Raw genomic sequence first — 8,777 nt, forward strand, 5'->3', positions numbered from 1 at the left:
CGTCAATTGGGCCGCATTCAAATTTCGAGACGCTTTTTTGTGTTTCTGGGGACATCTGTACACGACAAATTTGCTTTTAAAAAATGTGTTACTTAACAAATATTAGAACCCGAGATACAAATTGACATCCACCTTGCAATCGCTTGAATATGGTTAAATAAAACGTCCTAGCGTATAATCACAAACGACTGTGATTGGTCCATCGCTGCCAACGCTTAGAAATACAACAAGTACCACGTGACCTCGTATTTATTTACGTTTTCTTAAGGATAAATTCGTCTTCCACAAAAAGGTTTAATATAGCGTACAGTTAATAATATAATATATAAAATAATAAATGGCGTCACAGAAAAAAAGAAGCGTTGTCGTAACTGACCAATCAGAAAAATCACCCAGGCCGCCCAGTTTCATGCTAAACTGTCATCCTACAGCGTGTTATTTGTGTAAGCAAACGAGGTCACTACCATGAATGTCACTGGATAATTATACATCAGTCTTTGGAATATTTGTACCACTTCGAAACGCAAAATCCAGGATTATCCAAACACAGAACATTTTAAGACCTTACTGTAGTGACAGCATTATGTTTTGACGACGAGATAGCTGACACAGTGATCAACATGACCGAGGAAGAGTTCACAGACATAAATGGGAACTCGGTTTCTTTAAATTGCCAAAATCATTCTGCTTTCTGCAGAGAATTCACCGTTAACTCGCCGAAATTGTCTTTACGCAGGGTTATGACGTACACATGCGTTACTTGGGTATTTGCTTACGCTATATTGTTCTTCACTGAGGTAAGAATAGTTGTGCTATTTTAAGACATGTCGCGTGCACAGTTTGATCTAATACTGATATGAGGTTATCACACCGTTAATGTCTGATTTAATGTGTTAATGTCTAGAACACGGCTGTCCTCTCGAGTGCCATCGTTGTCACGCTGTTTGGGATGATGTTTCACATTCACTTCGTGAAGGTGGACCACGAGACTCTTCTCATAATCGGCTCCCTCGGTGTCCAGCTGTCTTCAACTTATGCATCTGGACGAGAAAGCACATCTTTATTGAGATGAGCAAGCTGAAAGACATCGTCATCAACGAGGCTGTTTATGTGGTAAACATCCGAAAAGTTTTCTCTAGTGTCACAGTTCTTGACTCAAATGAATAATGTTGGACATAGTGATGCTGAAATAATTAAATGCTCGTGGTCTGCTGATCACCCTTCTATGTTTGAATCTCAGCACAGCATTATATACTATCTCTGCATTCTGATCAAGGGTCCAGCAGAGCCCGACACAGTGGCCAGTGTTGTACCTCTTTTCCAGGTAAGCATTTGTATCTGATTAGACCAGGTAAGGTGTATAAATGGCTGTTGTTCTATTGCAATAACAACAAAATGCAAGACCATTGGAATCTGTTGCAGGTCAGCCACAGTCATCTCTTAAATTAACACCTTGCATTCTTCCGCCAGAGTTCTAAGCCTTGGCTGAATTGTCTAATTCAAATGTACAGAAGTTGTCAAGAGGTTCTTGCACAGACCAGATGACACAGAGGTAAAACCTCATGTTATTCTGCAAACCATATTTTTTTTTTTTTTTTTTTTTTTTTACACAATTTACATAGTTCTGTGTCTTAATCTTTTATGGCTCTATATTTCTTTTACCTTACAGAGTATTCCTTTAAAACGGCATACACAATATTGATTTGGAAGAAAACCTTGAAATGTAAACCACATGCATATTGTTGTTAGTTTTGTGTTGTCATCTGCACTGCAAAACTAAGGGTTTGCTTGATACATTTTGTGCCCATAAAATACGTTGTTACATAAATTAAATTCAAATTTATTTGAGATTAACCTGTCCTTATGTAAAAACATTGTTTTGTGATCAGCCATTTAGTATTCCTTTGTGCTTTCATTATTTGTTTATTCCTGTTATAAGCCATGAAATTAAATACACACCTAATGGTTTTAATAACAACCATTAGTAAATGTGAATATATTTATATAGTAATATGTTAGATTGTACTGTATATACTGATTAATAGTCAGGTACAACTGGTTTATTTGTTTTTCCTTCTGACCTTAAATAACCACTAGGGGGATATGTGGGCCAATTTAGGAGCTGGAACAAAAACCAAAACAAAATCAGCTTATTAAACATGTTAATGGTGATAAGATTTCTTGTTTGTTACTAATTTAACTATTTGACATTTTAATTAGTCAATTTTTATTTTAAGTAGTCACATTGAAAATGTGGAGATATAAAAATGTTATAGTTAGAATCACAATAGCAAATATTCCTATTGTGTGCCATTTACTTGACAAAAAATAATTAAACAGAGCCTTTGATTTAAAAAAAAAAAAAATAGCATAGAGTCTTGTATTCTTCATGTATTCTTTAGCTTTGAAAGCAAATCTCATTTGGTCACCATTGTTGTGGGCCACTTGAGAGATTATGCTAATCCATCTCATTCACTTTTTGGTGGGTCAGCATTTAACTGTGTTCTGCTTTTCTCAGGAAGTGTTTTCATCCAAACCAGTTAAAGTCTAAGTTGTCATACAGGCTCATTTGAACTGTAACTGGATGGCGTGACTCATGAGTTTATCTTAAGTCTCGTACTGCCCTCCCCCAAAATGCTTCTAAACTGTTTAGCTGATGAAATGTTAGATTAATTAATTGTTATTTTGGGTTTAATTAGACTATCTGGTGTCCTTATGCAATTATTATTTGAATAGTAATTCTGAAGTAAATGCATTCTCGAGGTCAGACAACTGAAGGCAAACGCTTTCTCGCAATATCAGTTTCATATTATTTCTGGGGAGCAGCTGTTGTGACATTCTATCACATGGATAACTCTGATTCTAATTCTTCCTTCCTCAGTCTCATGAAACATAAAACGAGTCTTTCTCTTGCTGTACTTGTCTTTACTTATGATTCCATCAACCTTTACATGTTCTTGGGTAGTGTTTTCCACAACACCTCTGTATTATTTAAATAGTCTGCTAGTTCCTTATTGGAACTTGCTGATGGATGCATACAAAAGGGTTAGAGTTGCCATTCAAGTTTACCTGTTTGGGAAAAGGAAAGAGAAACCGCCCGTGTTTATTTGTGCTCATGTTGTTTTTTGTTTGCACACAGCGAAATCCATGCAGCTATCAACACTGATTAAGAACCCACACAGATGCTCCTCTCACTCACTGTTTATCAACTGGTGGGTCAGGTCACAGGTCTGTTTTGATAGGGTTGCGGACAGCAGGGAAAAGACAATGCTAAATGCAAATAATTAAATATAACTAATCATAGAATTGTGCATAGTCAGGATAGCAAAATAGATAAACACTTCCCATAGGTCTTGTTGTTGACGTCAAAGACCATGTATCCAATCAAACTCTACAGTTTTTTAAACCAAACTCATCTGTAATTTCATAGAAGCTAGCCAATATGGGAATTCTGTATGAAATGCCCTCATTCTCTAAAACCATGAGCAAAACTTTGCAAGGTAAAAGATAACAACCCACTACATTAAAACCAGGTTCACTGGCAATGAGGATAAACATCGTTCACGCAGACCACCACAGTGTGTTTTGTTAATTAAATTATAGGCTTCCAAAATTATCTTTTTAATGTTTATTTTTGAACATTATATTCCTGTTCTCCCCAATTTTGGAATGCCCAATTCCCACTACTTACTAGGTCCTCGTGGTGGCGTGATTACTCACCTCAGTCCAGGTGGCAGAGGACAAGTCTCAGCTGCCTCCGCTTCTGAGACAGTCAATCCGTGCATCTTATCACGTGGTTCGCTGTGCATGACACCGCGGAGACTCACAACATGTGGAGGCTCATGTTACTCTCCGCGATCCACGCACAATTTACCACGCGCCCCATTGAGAGTTAAACCACTTACCCCATGTGACTCTACCCTCCCTATCAACCAGGCCAATTTGGTTGCTTAGGAGACCTGTCTGGAGTCACTCAGCACACCCTCGATTCAAACACGTGACTCCAGGGGTGGTAGTCAGCGTCAATACTCACTGAGCTACCCATGCCCCCTATATTCCTATTAATAATATTTTGGTAAATTGTTGTTGATACTTGATGTCCAGTTTAAAATCTGGGTCCCGAAGCAAAGCTAGTTGAGAACTACTGCTCTAACTTAAGCTTAACTCTTGGGCACGAATAGATTCAAGAGGTCAGAGTTCAGAGGCTGTGTTGTTATTCAAATCCTGTTTCCCATGTAGCATTGCTCCACTCCCTCTTCACCATTTGGAATTACTATTCCCGTGGAGGCTGTGAAAACAACTGAAGGGTTTGAAATTATCCTGTTAGGGTGCTGTGAAGATGCTCCTGACAGGATAATCAATCCCTCCCGGAGGTGTGAACCACCCAGGAACTGTGCTCGGGGGGTGTCAGTGTGGGAGTGGCTGTCCAACACCCTCCAGACACCCAACAGAATTCATAAACATGCTCTCCTCAGCACTCTTCCAAAGAATTAAACTCACTACTTCACTACAACAATAAGATATGTTTATACTTTGTCCTTCTGACCTGGTTAAATGACGAAGAAAAAAACCCCTGTTTATATCTTTGTGTATACGTAAGCACTTTGAAGGCACGTGAATTTTATGTCGCAATGTTTTTCCTTGGTACGTAAACTAAGTGATGAACATTGTAACTAAGCGTTTTCAGTTTAAGTGGGTGGAAGTTTTCTTGTGTCTTGTGGCATAATATTTTATCATAGTCTTTCCTGAGGCTGTTGAGTTCATTTTAATGTACATTAGTTAAAGTAAGGATTTAAACAGAACCCCCTCACTCACACCCCAAATTCAACGGCTACATCTGATTGCCTGAAGGATGGGCTGTTTTTTGGAGGGAAACAGTTGTGTGGGATGGGTGCTAGAACCCCACTGTGACGGGAGTTCCCCCTGCCTTTGCTCACAGCACTACTTTATCTCCCCATGGGCCTTTACTGTGTGCTAAGGTGTAACATTCACAGGCCATGAGGCAACACAAAAACACCCTGGTGATAGAATATGGACTGCTAGAGCTACTCCCTTCTCCAGCTGCAATCATTCCCATTGTCAGCAGTGTCATCAGCCGTCATCTTTTGTATGCAGTTGCTAACTCAAGGGTAGGACAAACTTAGTTGCACTTACCGGGAACAACATAAACCCTCCTTAAATTGTGTTGCAACATTAATAGTTAGACAGATAGATGGATGGATTGACGGACGGACCGATTGGCAGACAGACAGATGGATTGATGGATGGATGGATGGATAGATGGATGAATAGGCAAGCAGACAGAGATCCTCCTTAAACTGTGTTGCAGCATTAATAGTTAGATGGATGGATTGACGGACGGACCGATTGGCTGGCAGACAGATAGATAGATAGATAGATGACTATATAGTTGTGCCTCAGGAATAGACATAAGATTTCAAAAAATCCTGGAGAGAGACAATGAATTATATAGGCCACTAAGAAGCTTTAAACAAGAAGTAGACTCTTAACTGTCCTTCCTGTATTTTTGTCCAGCTGCTGGGCTGTAGGAAGCAATACTTCAAAGACTCACTGCTGTGCTTTTCGAATGCTCTCCAACCCCCATACCTCTCTGGATAACAAAACTGTTACTGGAACTTAATCCAGAAAGCCTTTAGCCCCCACTCTCCAGCCTCAAGTTTTCATTCAGATTTGGGCTCTAAACTAACTAGCAAACCAATCTGAAAAAGTGTTCAGAAACATAGAACAGGTGTGGCTGTGCATCTTTTGTCACCTGAACCGACCCAAGGGAATGTGTCTCACCAATTTACCAACTGATCTGTTAAAGTTACATGCATGTCAGCTGCAACCTATCATAAAACAGAGTCTGTTTTTTCAGCTCTGCGCAGTCAGGTACAGAAGCTCTCTCTTTCTCCCCATCCTGGTGTTGTTGGGTTTTTTGGATTTAGAAACAGTGTGGTTTCCATCTGCCTCCCTATGTACTTTCACCCAGAAATATCAACCAAATATCCTCTTAATTTAATTTCCCAAGCTGCTAAGGGCAGTTGCCCTTGAACAGAGAAGGAATGACCAACTATTTTTGTGATATTAGTTCAGATAGCAATCAGGCAAAAAGATCACACTGACAACTCATTCTTTTAAAATAGGAATGACAGGTTGTAATGACATCAAATCTAAACTCGGTATGAGTGAGTACTGTAAATAAACTGTTGGGAAAGCACTACATAGGCCAGATTTAATAGGGAAACATACAATCTGCTGAGGCACACTCAAGGTCTATTTTTATACTGTCTGCTAATGAGTATCAGGGGACATGCTTTTCAGTCTTTTAACCAACTCGTCTCAAGGTGATTTTAGTGGCCGTTTGAGTCAGTTCCCTTCAATTTCACACATAGTGTCCTAGCAGAGGAACCACAGATATAGTTCAATACATTAAATATGGACAAGAACCACTAACCGCTACGAGTCCACATTGTTTTAATTTAAAAATGTGAAACCTAAAATAACTAAAATGCTTTATTTGAAAAAGTGTTTACCTGTATTTCTTTAAATAAGTGCCACTTATTTATATATATTATTTTTCTAAATAATGCAAAGACATATACAGTATATACTTTTAAATGTGGCCTAAATGTCCAAATACTTTTTTGGGCCACTGTCGTTAAATGCTGTTCAAAACTTTGTCGTTTTCAGCTAGTCTTGTCTTGACAGAATTCTGACAACTGCAGTAAGTTTTTATTCTCCATTTCCTCCAAGGATTAAACTAAGATTAACATTTACGTATGTTCTCAGTTACTAAGTGGAATGAGAGCTATTAATCATCTAAAGATATCATTTTCTTTAGTTTGTGATAAGTGGATGTTGATGTGTTAACCCAGCACTCTGCTCACATTACCTCATCACCAGTGAGCTGATTCCAGGGCAGATGGAGTAGATGCTCTTCCAGTCGTACCGGCTCTGGTTTTTTAAGCTGAGAGGAAGGAGAGAGCTTGTAGAGCCAGTCAGGTGAGCGTTTGCTTTATTAACAGATCTCAAGCCTCGTGCAGCCTTCCTCAGCTGACTTTTTTACTCATCGGTCTTCCATTGTCAAAGACTTATGGTCAGGATTAACTTTATCCTCATTTAAAAAGCCTTAACATGAAGATACTACATAGTTTGGTTAAATCAGAAATGGTCACATTCTGTGGGCCTTGATAATGCTGGGCTCCCAATTTTATATGGCATCCATATAGTAAATAACATTAGGAATCAATAGTTGCATTAGCAAATTAATCTGCCATGAATTTAAAGTGTTCTGTAGTTGTAACTGGTAGAGCATATGGTCGCAACGCCAAGGTCTTGGGTTTGATTCCCTGAGAAAACTCACAGAAAACTGGCTAAATATATCATATGAATGCACTTTAATTTGCTTTTAATATGTCTGCCAAAATGTATTAATATAAATCAATAATTTTATTTTATTATTATTATTATTATTATCTGTATAGCCCTTTTCACCATACACATCTTTCAAAGCAGTTTACAGAAAATCATGCTGTTAGGTCTAATGTTTCAAATGTCTTATAGTCCCCATTGAGCACTTCAATTAAAAAACTCCACTGAAAATCATGCCTTGTTTGTCTTTAGGCCCCCAGTGAGCAAGCCAAAGGCGACTGTGGCAGGAAAAGAAAAACTCCATAAGGTGTTCGTTATTGGAGAAAAACAACAAATAACTTATTTTTGCATTTAATATTAAAGGAATACTGATTTAATCTCTTTGCAATTGCAAATTGGGCGTATATTCCAATAATTCATGTCAGTGTACATTTTTCAATGATTTTGACAATGAAAAGTATGTAACGTCCTTTCAAAAACGGGTCTTCTGATTTATTAAGCAAAAACCAGTTGTGTTTAAAATTTTGGTACATGTCATTGGAACTAAAAATATACAGCTGACCCACATGCCAGTCCTGCATTCATGGCATTCTGACAGTAACTCCATATTGGAGCTAGCAGGTTAATGAAAACACAGAGATTTGGAATCTCCCATATCACTTTAACAAAGGATTGTTCTTTACTATTCTTAGCTCAGTGTCAAGAACCAATCCAACTTGATAGAAATCAATGTCAGAAAACTGTTTGCTTCTTTTTTAGATTTACCCGTGTGTTGCACAAGTTTGCATTGATATTTTATAAAAGCCCTTAACCAATTTAAAGTTTTAACAGTAATGCTTTACAACAAGGTTCTATATGTTAACATTAGTGAATACATTAAGTATAAGAAACTAACACTGAACAACATAAATTTTTTTAATGACATTTATTAATTTTGGTTAATGTTAATACAAAAACAATATTGTTAATTGGCAGTACATGTTAGTTGATAATGCATTAACTAATGTTAACATATACAACTTTTAATTTAAAAAAGGTATTAGTATATGTTGTAATTAACATTAACCAAGATTAATGCTGTAAATTGTTAGTTCATGTTAGCAAATGCATTAAAGTTTCCAATCTTATTGTAAAGTGCAATCATTTTACTAAAATCAACTGAGAGATAACCAGAGATACCATCCACCAGATGTGCTGCTGCATAATAACTTGTATGGTATATTGTGTAGAATGCAGTGTGGCTATTTGAAAGAAGGCATTTTGCTTTGTGTTTGTAGAGGTAGCTTATGTGGAATTGGATTGAGGGATGGTGATGTACAGCCAATGATCTTGTCACTCAACAAGTTTCTGCAAGCTCATGAGAATTAATGCTTTTGTGACTAGATGCGCCATGGGTAAACATG

The 8,777-nt window shown here is 37.7% G+C and overlaps 1 pseudogene; it reads left to right on the forward strand.

Annotated features, from left to right (window-relative positions):
- The first annotated feature begins 315 nt into the window (after positions 1–315).
- On the forward strand, positions 316–3,133 carry LOC127416476 (phosphatidylinositol N-acetylglucosaminyltransferase subunit H-like; annotated as a pseudogene).
- Positions 3,134–8,777: the final 5,644 nt, after the last annotated feature.

Source organism: Myxocyprinus asiaticus, chromosome 25 (genome assembly GCF_019703515.2).
Source record: "Myxocyprinus asiaticus isolate MX2 ecotype Aquarium Trade chromosome 25, UBuf_Myxa_2, whole genome shotgun sequence".
Lineage (NCBI taxonomy): Eukaryota > Metazoa > Chordata > Actinopteri > Cypriniformes > Catostomidae > Myxocyprinus > Myxocyprinus asiaticus.